This window comes from Podarcis cretensis (assembly GCF_951804945.1).
Source record: "Podarcis cretensis genome assembly, chromosome: 7".
Lineage (NCBI taxonomy): Eukaryota > Metazoa > Chordata > Lepidosauria > Squamata > Lacertidae > Podarcis > Podarcis cretensis.
The window spans coordinates 94,321,143-94,333,827 of NC_137176.1; the positions used below are offsets into that span (position 1 = coordinate 94,321,143).

At 50.1% G+C, this 12,685-nt stretch overlaps 1 long non-coding RNA gene across 1 annotated transcript; it reads right to left on the reverse strand.

Annotated features, from left to right (window-relative positions):
- Positions 1-573: 573 nt before the first annotated feature.
- LOC307219801 lies at positions 574-2,041 on the reverse strand. The gene is made up of 2 exons (XR_013840571.1): positions 1,703-2,041; positions 574-1,569 (listed from the first exon to the last, which is right to left on the reverse strand). It is a non-coding gene; the product is annotated as an uncharacterized lncRNA (long non-coding RNA).
- Between the last annotated feature and the right edge of the window lie 10,644 nt (positions 2,042-12,685).

The window sequence follows — 12,685 nt, forward strand, 5'->3', positions numbered from 1 at the left end:
GGAGGAAAGCATGGATGTCCCTGATGTGAAATCCAGATACAGAGAGGGAAATATGGGGATCAGAAGGCAAGAGAGACTAAGGGATGGATCCTGGCAGCAGTTGCTCACTGGATCAAGTTGTGGGAGACCAGCATGGACAAGCTGCCCCTTTCTATTGGTGGCAGTAACCAACTGGGGGGGTCATGGGTGCTCCCCTTTTGCTGACGCCACATTTGCCTACAGCTGAGGAAGTGGAAGAATGCCTGTCGCTGCTGACCAGTTCCCAGCATGCAGCGCTGCAGAATCGATGATGGGAGAAGCCATGAAAGGATGAGCAGCAGCACAGCCACGCGGAGCCTCCCAGGGCGTTTCATGTGGGTCATTCGCTGATGGCCCCACAGAGTTCCTTCTTCCATTTTAGTCCCTGCCAATAAAGATATTTCTGGACCTTCTACTGGTAGCCTGATTCTGTACCCCTGCCTGGGTCCCAGAGGTGCTTGGAGCCAGGCCCAGTTCCAAAGGGCTTCCTTTCACCCCACAGATTTCAATTTCTCTTGAGGCCAGTTATGCAAATATTTCATTTTTGTAAAGGACGTTTCTGGGATTTCTACCAGCTGTCCCTGTTGAGCAAGGACTCAGCTACACAGCTGCAAATAAAATGTTTAAAATGTGCTATATACAAATGTGACACTAGATGACGACAATAAGCTATGCAAAATTCAATGTATTTTCCAAAAACATTTTTTTTAAAAAAAGCATTTCACAGCGTTTTTTATATGTGTGTAGATCCCACCCAAGAGTGATTCTTATTCTGAGTCATCTGCCCTTCTGTCCAGCACCTGCCCCTTTGCCTTCTGCAAAAACATCAGGCCTTGTTAAGATGTTGCTGACGTGCGACTCCCCAGAGTGTGAAGTGTGGAGTCATCCTGCCTCTCTTGGCTATGCACATAAATTCTTGCGCATAAACCACACAGTGCTGACTCTTTCAGACAGCAGCTGCAGACTAGAGTATGAATGTGGGGCAAATGACACAGTGCAATCTGGAGCAATGCCCCAGTTCTCTGAGTGGCGAGATCTCCAGGGCTTCTGTTTCCTTGGAAGGAGGAAACTAGAGGCAGAATGGGTGTTTTGTGACGTGGGTAATTTCCATGTATATGCAGGCTGAGCACAGGTGCCCTAAATTCCCTGCTGCTCATCAGGTACCAAGGGGCACCACAGATCCTCCAGAGAGCGGCTCAGCCCTCGGCCTCCTCCCCTCGGCCTCACCACCCTTTCTGGCTGCCATTCCTCAGGCAGCTTTCTTCCTCCACAGCTTCACTTCCACAGGCGAGAGTCAGCACCTGACCCAGCTGAGAGAAGAGGTGGGCAGGTGGGCTTGCTCCTTCCAGGCTTGGAAAGAGCCATCATATCCTTATAGGGCAAAGTACTTGATCATCTCTGGCCACCCTGCTAGCTCCAAAAGCCCCCCTCCTCAACCAACCCCAGGTCTAGAAGCATGGGCAGGAGGTCCATGGGAGACTGCTCAGAACTATCTTCCCATCTCATGACAATTGCACAGGAAGTTGCCTCCTGTCAACTCAGACCGTTTACCTGTAGAAGCAGAGATGAGTAGAGTTGGAAGGGACCCTGATAAATGGCCTCCCAACCTCTACTTAACAACCACCAAGGAAGGGGAATCTACCAACTCCAAGGGAGTCTGTTCCACTGTCCGAACAGCTCTTACCTTCAGAAAGGTCTTCCTGGTGTTCAGTTGGAATCTCTCTTTTTCCACTTGAATCCATTGGTTCAGGATCTTCCCTCTGGAGCAGCAGAAGACAAGCTTGCCCCACCTTCCATTGAGAGGCCTTCAGATGTTTGGAGATGGCTCTCAGGTCATCTCTGGGTCTCCTCTTCTCCAGTCCACTCTGCCTGGTAGGTCTTTCCATCCCTGCCTTCCCACCCTCCCCTTCCCCCCCCCCCAGAGGGGCCTGGGGACTGAACAGGGACCCTCTGCCTGCCAAGGAAGGGCTCTGCCACCGCCGCAGGCACTGAGCCAGATTCAGCAACATCTGGCGATGCGGGTGCTCAGGGCCTGAGCCTTCCTGTGAGAAGAGGGGGGGGGGTGTCCTGAGTGGGATTTGTGAGACGCTGGAGCGCACGTGCGCAACGGAGCCCGGCTGCGCAGGCGCCCCCTACTTCCGTCGGGGCAGGGGGCGCAGTTCCTCGAGGGGACCCACACCTCCAACCCGACCCTTCCCTCGCTCTTGCCGGGCGGAGGGGGCCGCGGGCGGGGGGCTCCTGGGCGGGGCTCGGGGTCCCCGCGGCTCCCGTCAGGGTTGCTTCACTCGAGGGTTTCCCAGAAGGGTCGGCGCCGGGACGCCTCGCCTTGGGAGAAACCAGGAGCGCTGTCCTGTGGGAGGAAGGAGTCCGGCCCAGGCGCTGCGCCACGCCGCGCTCCGCTTCGGCCGCCGAGCTGCCTCGCTGGCCAGGACGGCCTCGCCCGGCCGGCAGGGAGCCCAAGGGGCCCGTCGACCCTCCCCGCGGGGTCGCCCTTCCTGCGCCCGGTGCGCTGCAAAGCGCGCCTGGCCGGAGAAAACGCGGCGCCTGCTGCGCGCCAGACTCAGCCCGCATCCGGCAACCCCCCCTCCGCCTCCCCGAACCCTAAACGCCTGGGGCGGCTCCGGAGCGAAGAGGTTGGCGCAGCCGTTGCGCCTCGGCTGAGCCCAGAATACCAGCGGCCGCAGCGGATTGACTCCGCACAGGATGCAAGTTAAAAAGCCTGCAAGTTTACCATCTGAAAGACAACACAAAATGAGAGTTAAAAAATCCTTCCAGTAGCACCTTAGAGACCAACTGATTTCGTTATTGGTATGAGCTTTCGTCTGCATGCACGAAACTTAGTTGGTCTCTAAGGTGCTACTGGAAGGAATTTTTTATATTTGTTTTGTTAACGGAGAAATCTGAGGGCTCCCTTGGACAAAAAACAAGGACACCGGCCAGGAAGACCAGAGCAAAACAGCAGCCAGTAGGCTTGGTCTTGATTGAAGACTGTCGCGACAGGACTCCCACCTGCCACCAGGTGGAACAAGATGGGAGCCCCGAACAAAAGAGAACCCTAACTTTTATTAGCTGCTAATTCCCATGTTGTTGTTGTTTAGTCGTTTAGTCGTGTCCGACTCTTCCTGACCCCATGGACCAGAGCACGCCAGGCACTCCTGTCTTCCACCGCCTCCCGCAGTTTGGTCAGACTCATGTTTGTAGCTTCGAGAACGCTGTCCAACTATCTCCTCCTCTGTCGTCCCCTTCTCCTTGTGCCCTCCATATTACACCCATGTTAAAAGGTAAAGGTACCCCTGCCCGTACGGGCCAGTCTTAACAGACTCTGGGGTTGTGCGCCCATCTCACTCAAGAGGCCAGGGGCCAGCGCTGTCCGGAGACACTTCCGGGTCACGTGGCCAGCGTGACAAAGCTGCATCTGGCGAGCCAGAGCCGCACACGGAAACGCCGTTTACCTTCCTGCTGGTAAGCGGTCCCTATTTATCTATTTGCACCCGGAGGTGCTTTCGAACTGCTAGGTTGGCAGGCGCTGGGACCGAGCAGCGGGAGCGCACCCCGCCGCAGGGATTCGAACCGCCGACCTTTCAATCGGCAAGTCCTAGGCGCTGAGGCTTTAACCCACAGTGCCACCTGCGTCCCCTACACCCATGTTACACCCCCCAAAACTACATCACGGTTACATCATGAAAGGGGAGGTCTGGTGGCAGGAATCTGAGCATCCTGGACCCTGCCCCATGGTTCCCCTTGCCCTCCACCAAACACCCATCAAGTGAAACAATAGAGATGTTTACATTTCCCTGTTTCCCAGCCAAGTTCATCCCACCCTTTTGTCTTCCTCTGGGTTTGTTATTTCTGGAATGGCTACCTGTCTGGCACTCAGGTATCAGGAGGCCAGGGATTATCACTCAGGCAGAGGGGCTGCTGAGTAGCTGAACTCACGTCTAGATGAATTTCTGAAGTTTTCCCAGTCAGCCAGTACATAGATACATTTATCATTTGGTATCGTGCAGCAGAGGCCCTTTGAATAGAGAGGAAGAAACTGTGATGAAGTGTTTTGTGGGGACAAGTCACAAAAGAGATTGTGCTGATTTTGGTAGTGGGCTGCATGTGCATGATATCTGCTGGAGGGGCAACCCCCCCAACCTATACATAAATTCCTGCAACTGTTTCTACTACTACAGACCAACACTGCTACCTCCCTGTAAACAAAATGAGAGGGGGAGGGGGAGGGGGAGGGGGAAGGAAAAACCCAGACCTTGCCTGGGGAAGTTCCACAGCTGTTCTCAGGGTCCGATTTAGGTTTGATGAGGCCCTGAGCTACTGAAGGTAATGGGGCCCTTTATATGTCCAGCTGTCCTTTGTCAACAACAAATTGTCACTGTTTTGTTTGTGTGTGTGTGTGTGTGTGTGTACCATATGCTATATGGTAATTTATGGTACATGGTAATTTATGTTGCCATGCAACCAGTCCATGCAGAATGTAAAGTAAAGGTAAAGGTACCCCTGCCCGTATGGGCCAGTCTTGACAGACTCTAGGGTTGTGCGCTCATCTCACTTAAGAGGCCAGGAGCCGGCGCTGTCCGCAGACACTTCCGGGTCACGTGGCCAACGTGACAAGCTGCATCTGGCGAGCCAGCGCAGCACACGGAATGCCGTTTACCTTCCCGCTGGTAAGCGGTCCCTATTTATCTACTTGCACCCAGGGGTGCTTTCGAACTGCTAGGTTGGCAGGCGCTGGGACCGAACGCCGGGAGCGCACCCCACCGCGGGGATTCGAACCGCCGATCATGCAATCGGCAAGTCCTAGGCACTGAGGTTTTACCCACAGCGCCACCAGCGTCCCCCACAGCGCCACCCGCAGAATGTAGGCACCCTATATATAGAAATGAGCAAACCAGTGATATTTTAGGGAGCAGGCTAGCAGGTGGGGCCCATGACGTACATCATAAGAGCCTACACAACACAAAACACTGTTGCTGTGCGTAGGTGTTACGGTAGAAATCTGGGTGCGAGGCTGCTCGGCCACCCAGCTCATTGGACTAAGTCCGTGGGTCCCTGCGGAGGAAAATGAGCTCAGCCGGAGACAGGAGCAAGCTGCAGAAGATCCAAGTTTATTGCGCAACAGGTTCAAGGCGAGATTGAACAGTGAGAAAGGGGTGACATGAACTTTTGAAACTTCCCTCCATGTCCCAGAATACAGTGCAAAATACATCCCAGTTACATCATGAATACATTAAGAAGAGGTTGGGTTACACGGATTAACATATAGAGGAGGGAGGGGGAATATGCAGAGTTGGAGATATGCTCAGATAAACACTTCCTGAGTACCGGTGATGAGAAGACAATGGTCCAAATATGTATAGTCTGCCACCTGGCATTGCCTGGAGGAAAGGCTTGGCAGAGTGATTTGACAGGATTAGGGTCTTGACACCTTGCTTGAGGGATTATGGAGGACAGGGGAGGTGTCATGGAGTCCTAGAGAAATTGAGCAAATTGGCACATTGAGTTTCTATGAATTTTATAGATTTTAGTTCCTTTTGACATTGACAATTGGAAATAAATGGATATATTGTAGTGAAGAAGGTAAAGAAGACATGCCCCCCCCTTCCGTATCAGTAGGTTTTATTTTATTTTATTTATTGTGGCAGTTCCCTCACTGTGAGAAGTGAGGTTACAGGGAACCAGGCAGTGGGCCTTCTCAGTAGTGGCGCCTGCCCTGTGGAACACCCTCCCACCAGAGGTCAAAGCAATAAGCAACTATCTTACTTTTAAAATACATCTGAAGGCAGCCCTGTTTCGGGAAGTTTTAATGTATAATGCTGTATTGTGGTTTTTAATATTTGGTTGGGAGCTGCCTAAAGTGGCTGGGGAAATCCAGCCCGATGGGCAGGGTATATTATTATTATTATTATTATTATTATTATTATTATTATTATTATTTCTTATATTTGGGAAATGTACATCCAGGTTTTTTTCCCCTTTGATTTTTTGGGGGTCCCCAAGAGTGTGGGGCCCTAAGCTATAGCTTGTTTAGCTTCTACGTAAATCTGACACTGGCTGGCTGTGCTGTGAATAGGAGCAGGAGGAACCTGCTTCTCCCTCCTCCCGGGTTGAATGGCAGCGGCTGCTCTTTCTCCTGCACCTGACACGCAGCTTTCTCAATCAAAAGGAGCTGGAGTATTTCTGATGTTTTGCCTAGTGGAGGTTTGAAACGTGCCACATCCTTGGGCTTCGAAATACCACACCGTGTGGCTGGTGGGGGTGAAATGGGGGCTGGACTGAAAAGTAGGGTGGGTGTGGCTGTGCCTGGGCACCAATGCCGGTGCCCAGTCACTGTGGGTGCCAGTCAGCCAGCTCCCCCCACCTGTGGGCTGCTGCAGCTTCTGCCAGCTTCTGCCAGGAGAAGAAGAAGCCCTCCCCCAGCCCCACTTTCTCTTCTGGGCCTTTGATGTGTCCCATGTGGGGCTCGGCCAGAGGGGGACAGGAGAGATTCTGCTGCCTTTCTACTTAGACTCTGCTATTTTAAAACTACTAAGCATTTGCTGGAATTGCATCATTTGTTCACCTGCCTATAAGGTGCCTTGTGAGAGTCTTTGTCTAAAAGGCAGAATATAAATTAAATATAAAAATAAAACAAGGGCTGCTTTCCTGGGCACGGCCAGCTGGAGGGGAGGGGCAGATGTAGGAACGTGCGTCTTTTGCATGGTTGGGATGGAGCTGCGCTTTCTGCCCCCCCCCCCCGGCCTTGGCCATCCTTGCTTCCTGTGGGAGTGAGTTCCATAGTTTAACTGCAGTCTGTCTCTTCCGCCTTGCCTGCTTCCGGCTGCAGCCTCCAGCTCATCCTGCCTGGTGCTCAGTGCCTGGCCAAACGCTTCTGCCCCAGGATCCTGAAAACTGGTTCGGTCCCGTCTGTGTTATGACTCCTGTTGGCATTTACCCCAATAAGTGTCTTGTGCATAACACAAGTCACACTCTTTTAGGCCGGCCAATTAGCCTAATTGCAAGCTGGTGGCTTCCTGATCTCAGCCTGACATGAACCAGGATCATCCTTCTGCAAATTCCTTTCTATTGTATGTAAACTCCCCTTCTAGGCCTTTGCTTGTGTGTAAACTTAGCAATTGCTTGAAGGGAATTGAGGCAAGGGGTGTGGGTGGGTGCTCAGCCTGCAGCAAGGGATTCTGCTCAGATCCTGGAGGAGTCCCTTTCTGCTCCTTCCCTTTGCAGAACAGAGGACTGCTGCCAGCCTGTGATGGTGTCAGGGTGGACTTGCTCTTGCCCATAGCCCCCCCCCTTCTTGCCAGCTGCTCAAAGGGCCCAAGGTAGGCTTAAAAGAGGAAGAACCAGAATAAGGCAGGTACATGCAGCAAAATCAGCCCAGATGAAACGAAAGAGTTCAAAAGCATTGGCTTGAAAAGAGGCTTCAACAAATTCATAGGTTCCACAGTCAGAGACTGGAAGCCACAGGAGAGAAGATTGTCCTGGTGTTCAAGTCCTGCTTTTGGGCTTCCCGTAATGGTCACCTGGTTGGCCACTGTGAGAACAGGGTGCTGGACTAGATGGACTTGGGCCTGAGCTGCTGCTGCCCCCTGCAGGAGGAACAGGCACCTTGCCAAGGCTGCTTCAGCCCATCCTAGAGATCAAAGGCTCCTTCATGGGTCACTGCCTTGCCATGGCAAAGGGGCTAGAATAACTCAGAGAAGCTATGAGCTCTGCTGTCCAGGGCCACCCAAGATGGACAGGTCATAGTGGAGAGTTTTGAGCAAATGTGATCCACCTGGAGCAGGAACCAGCAAGCCGCTCCAGTATCCCTGCCAAGAAAACTCCATGGACAAAGACAGATGGTGGGACAGTGTTCTCGACCAGCATGAGGGAGGCAGTGGAAGACAGGAGTGCCTGGCGTGCTCTGGTCCAGGGGGTCACGAAGAGGCAGACGCGACTAAATGACTCAACAACAACAGAGATCAAAGGAGCAGAGAGGCAAGCAAAGGACTCCTCTGGGCTCCTTCCAGGGCCTCCCACTGAGCAGGTACTGCCTTAGTTTGGGGCTCCTGTGGGGCAAATGCAGCTGGACCCAAAGTCTACAAGGCAGCTGCCATCACCCTTTAAGGTGACACAGCCATGCATTTCTCTGGGGGAGGAAGTGCACAGTCTCCCCACACACACCCCAGGCAGGCCTCATATTGACACCAGTGGTGGTGGTGTGGTGTTTCTTACATAAAGGGAGGGTTTATTTCTGTTGTGGAGAAGATGTTTCAAACCTGAGTTAAACATACGTTATATAAACATTTTGGGGTTGGCTTTTACAGCCTGTTATGGAAAAAAATCCAGGGTGAGAGATTATGCAACAGCCCAGTTCATCGGAGTGCAAGTCCCCTGTGGGTCCACACAGTCCGTAAAAGAAGGAAGTTCCAGCCAAGTAATTTGGAGCAAAACAGAGGTCTGTAGACCACAATCTGTATTGTTGCACAACAGGTCCCCACAGGAGTAAGAACCACAAGCATGGGGTGACATTGAAATAAAAAATTTAAGGTCCTATATATATAATAAATGTTCATGAATATACCAACCAAGCATATGTGGACCACATGTCTGGAGCAGCACAGGAAGACCATTCTGAAACCATTTTGACTCCCAAACTGACCAAATGTTTTCTCTGCAGGGAAGGAGGGAGTGAGGGAACCTTCCCATTGTCTCAGGAATTGGGTAATCACCATCTCAAAGGAATGGCCAGATTACCAGGAAAGGCAATCAGATAAGACATTATCAGATAACCTGGCAGACAGGAAAAACAACAACATTCAAATTTCTGTTGTAGACCACCTTTTCTGTGATGTAGGTATGATGTATCTGGGGGGTGGTCTTGGGTTACACCCCTTCTGTGATGTATGCATGATGTATGGAGGGGTGGTCCTGAGCTCCAGGGCAGGGAATTTAAAATGTCTATATAAGGGCAGGCACACCTTGGCTCTGGGTCCTCCTCCGTCCTCCTGTAAGGGGAGCACCCTGTTGCAACAGATCAATAAAGATCAGGCTTATGAGCTGCTTTGCTTCTCAATATTTTCTGGTTGGCCTCTGTTATTTTCTCCTACCGATAGGGAACCCACTTAAGGCTCTTGGATATACAGGCTCTTGGATACTCCATAAGGGGGAAAAGGCAGATTTTGTTTACAACAATACCCTAGTTTCTGAAACCATTGTCACAGGCTCCGCAAATTGTGCTCTTTTGACTGTTTTGGTAAGGATTACCCAGAGTTGTTGAGCTTTTTGAGGGGAGGATTGCCACCTATCCTCTGTCACCTCACCAAGAAAAGTCACAAATCGCCCGCCCAATTACTGCAGCAACAGCCAATCAACACCTTATCTTGCTGCAGCAGCCAATAACACGCCCAATAGCAGCTGACAATCTCCGGCTCGCAGCAGCAACCAATCACACGTTCCTAGAATCATAGAATCATAGAGTTGGAAGAGACCACAAGGGCCATCGAGTCCAACCCCCTGCCAAGCAGGAAACACCATCAGAGCACTCCTGACATATGGTTGTCAAGCCTCTGCTTAAAGACCTCCAAAGAAGGAGACTCCACCACACTCCTTGGCGGCAAATTCCACTGTCAAACAGCTCTTACTGTCAGGAAGTTCTTCCTAATGTTTAGGTGGAATCATCTTTCTTGTAGTTTGGAACCATTGCTCCGTGTCCGCTTCTCTGGAGCAGCAGAAAACAACCTTTCTCCCTCCTCTATGTGACATCCTTTTATATATTTGAACATGGCTATCATATCACCCCTTAACCTCCTCTTCTCCAGGCTAAACATGCCCAGCTCCCTTAGCCGTTCTTCATAAGGCATTGTTTCCAGGCCTTTGACCATTTTGGTTGCCCTCCTCTGGACACGTTCCAGTTTGTCAGTGTCCTTCTTGAACTGTGGTGTCCAGAACTGGACACAGTACTCCAGGTGAGGTCTGACCAGAGCAGAATACAGTGGCACTATTACTTCCCTTGATCTAGATGCTATACTCCTATTGATGTAGCCCAGAATTGCATTGGCTTTTTTAGCTGCCGCGTCACACTGTTGGCTCATGTCAAGTTTGTGGTCAACCAAGACTCCTAGATCCTTTTCACATGTACTGCTCTCAAGCCAGGTGTCACCCATCTTGTATTTGTGCCTCTCATTTTTTTGTGCCCAAGTGCATTTCTCCCTGTTAAAATTCATCTTGTTTGTTTTGGCCCAGTTCTCTAATCTGTCAAGGTCGTTTTGAAGTGTGATCCTGTCCTCTGTGGTGTTAGCCACCCCTCCCAGTTTGGTGTCATCTGCAAATTTGATCAGGATGCCCTTGAGTCCATCATCCAAGTCGTTGATAAAGTTGTTGAATAAGACCGGGCCCAAGACAGAACCCTGCGGCACCCCACTAGTCACTCTTCTCCAAGATGAAGAGGAACCATTGATGAGCACCCTTTGGGTTCGGTCAGTCAGCCAGTTACAAATCCACTGAGTGGTAGCATAGTCAAGTCCACATTTTACCAGCTTCTTTACAAGAATATCATGGGGCACCTTGTCAAATGCCTTGCTGAAATCAAGGTAGACTACATCCACTGTGTTCCCTTCATCTACCAGGGTTGTAATTCTGTCAAAAAACGAGATCAGGTTAGTCTGACATGACTTATTTTTCAGAAATCCATGCTGACTATTGGTGATCACAGCATTCCTTTCTAGGTGCTCACAGACTGTTTGCTTAATGATCTGCTCCAGAATCTTCCCTGGTATTGATGTCAGTCTGACTGGGTGGTAATTATTTGGGTCCTCTCTTTTCCCCTTTTTGAAAATAGGGACATTTGCTCTCCTCCAGTCTGCTGGGACTTCGCCTGTTCTCCAGGAATTCTGAAAGATGACTGCCAGTGGTTCTGAGATCACATCTGCCAGTTCTTTTAATACTCTTGGATGCAGTTCATCTGGCCCTGGAGACTTGAATACATCTAAACTAGCCAAGTATTCTTGTACTATCTCCTTAGTTATTCTGGGCTGTGCTTCCTCTGCTGAATCATTTGCTCCAAATTCTTCAGGTCCGGCATTGTTTTCTTTATCGGAGAAGACTGAGGCAAATAAGGCATTGAGGAGTTCAGCCCTTTCTGTGTCCCCTGTTTGCATTTCACCAGCTTCTGCTCTGAGTGACCCCACTGTTTCTTTGTTCTTCCTTTTGCTATGAACGTACCCATAAAAGCCTTTTCTGTTGCTTTTAACCTCTCTAGCAAGCCTGAGTTCATTCTGTGCTTTAGCTTTTCTGACTTTGTGTCTACACGTGCTGGCTATTTGTTTGAATTCCTCTTTGGTGGTTTCCCCCCTTTTCCATTTTTTGTACACATCCTTTTTTAATCTTAACTCAGTTAAAAGTTCTTTAGATAGCCACCCTGGCTTCTTTAGGCACCTTCCATGTTTCCGTCTCATTGGTATTGCCTGAAGTTGTGCTTTTACTATCTCCCTCTTAACAAACTCCCAGCCATCATGAACTCCCTTTCCTTTTAGTATTACTGCCCATGGGATCTCACCCAGCACTTCCCTAAGTTTTATGAAGTCGGCTTTCTTAAAGTCAAGAAATTGAGTCCTAGTATGCTTGGCTGCTCCTTTCCGCTGTATCTTCTGTAAACTGCAGAAGAGCATGATCACTCGCGCCTAATGATCCTTCCACTTCTACCCCACTAACCAGGTCATCAACATTGGTTAGGACCAGATCTAAAATGGCTGTTCCTCTTGTTGCTTCTCCCACTTTCTGGACAACGAAGTTGTCTGCAAGGCCAGTGAGGAATCTGTTTGACCTTATGCTCTTGGCTGAGTTTGACATCCAACAAATATCTGGGTAATTGAAGTCCCCCATTACTACTATCTCCCTTCCTTTTGCATGCTTGGCCATCTATTCCAGGAAGGCATCATCTATGTCCTCCGTTTGGCTTGGGGATCTATAGTAAACTCCCACAATGAGGTCACTGTTATTCTTCTCTCCCTTAATTTTGACCCAAATGCTCTCACTTTGGCTTTTCCTCCATGTACTATCCGTGTATAAGACTACCCGCCCCCCTTTAACATTCTTTCTTAGTAAAATAAACCTACTCTTATACTTGGTGTTGCAGGAATTTATGTATGGGGGGGCGGTGCACATGCAGCCCACTACCAGAATCAGCACAATCACTTTTGTGACTTTTGTGATTTCTCCTCACAAAACACTTCATCACAGTTTCTTCCTATCTATGCAAAGGGCCTTTGCTGCACAATACCAAATGTAAGAATTCACTGATCAATGTATCTGTGTACTGGCTGACTGGGAAAACTTCAGAAATTCATATAGACCTGTGAGCTCAGCTCCTCAGCAGCCCCTCTGCCTGAGTGATAATCCCTGGCCTCCTGATACCGGAGTGCCAGACAGGTAGCCATTCCAGAAATAACAAACCCAGATCAAGACAAAAGGGTGTGATGAACTTGGCTGGGAAACAGGGAAATGTAAACATCTCTTTTGTTACACTTGATGGGTGTTTGGTGGAGGGCAAGGGGAACCATGGGGCAGGGTCCAGGATGCTCAGATTACTGCCACCAGACCTCCCCTTTCATGATGTAACCGTGATGTATGAGTGATGTAGTTTGGGGTGTAATATGGGGATTAGCAGCTAATAAAAGTTGGGGTTCTCTTT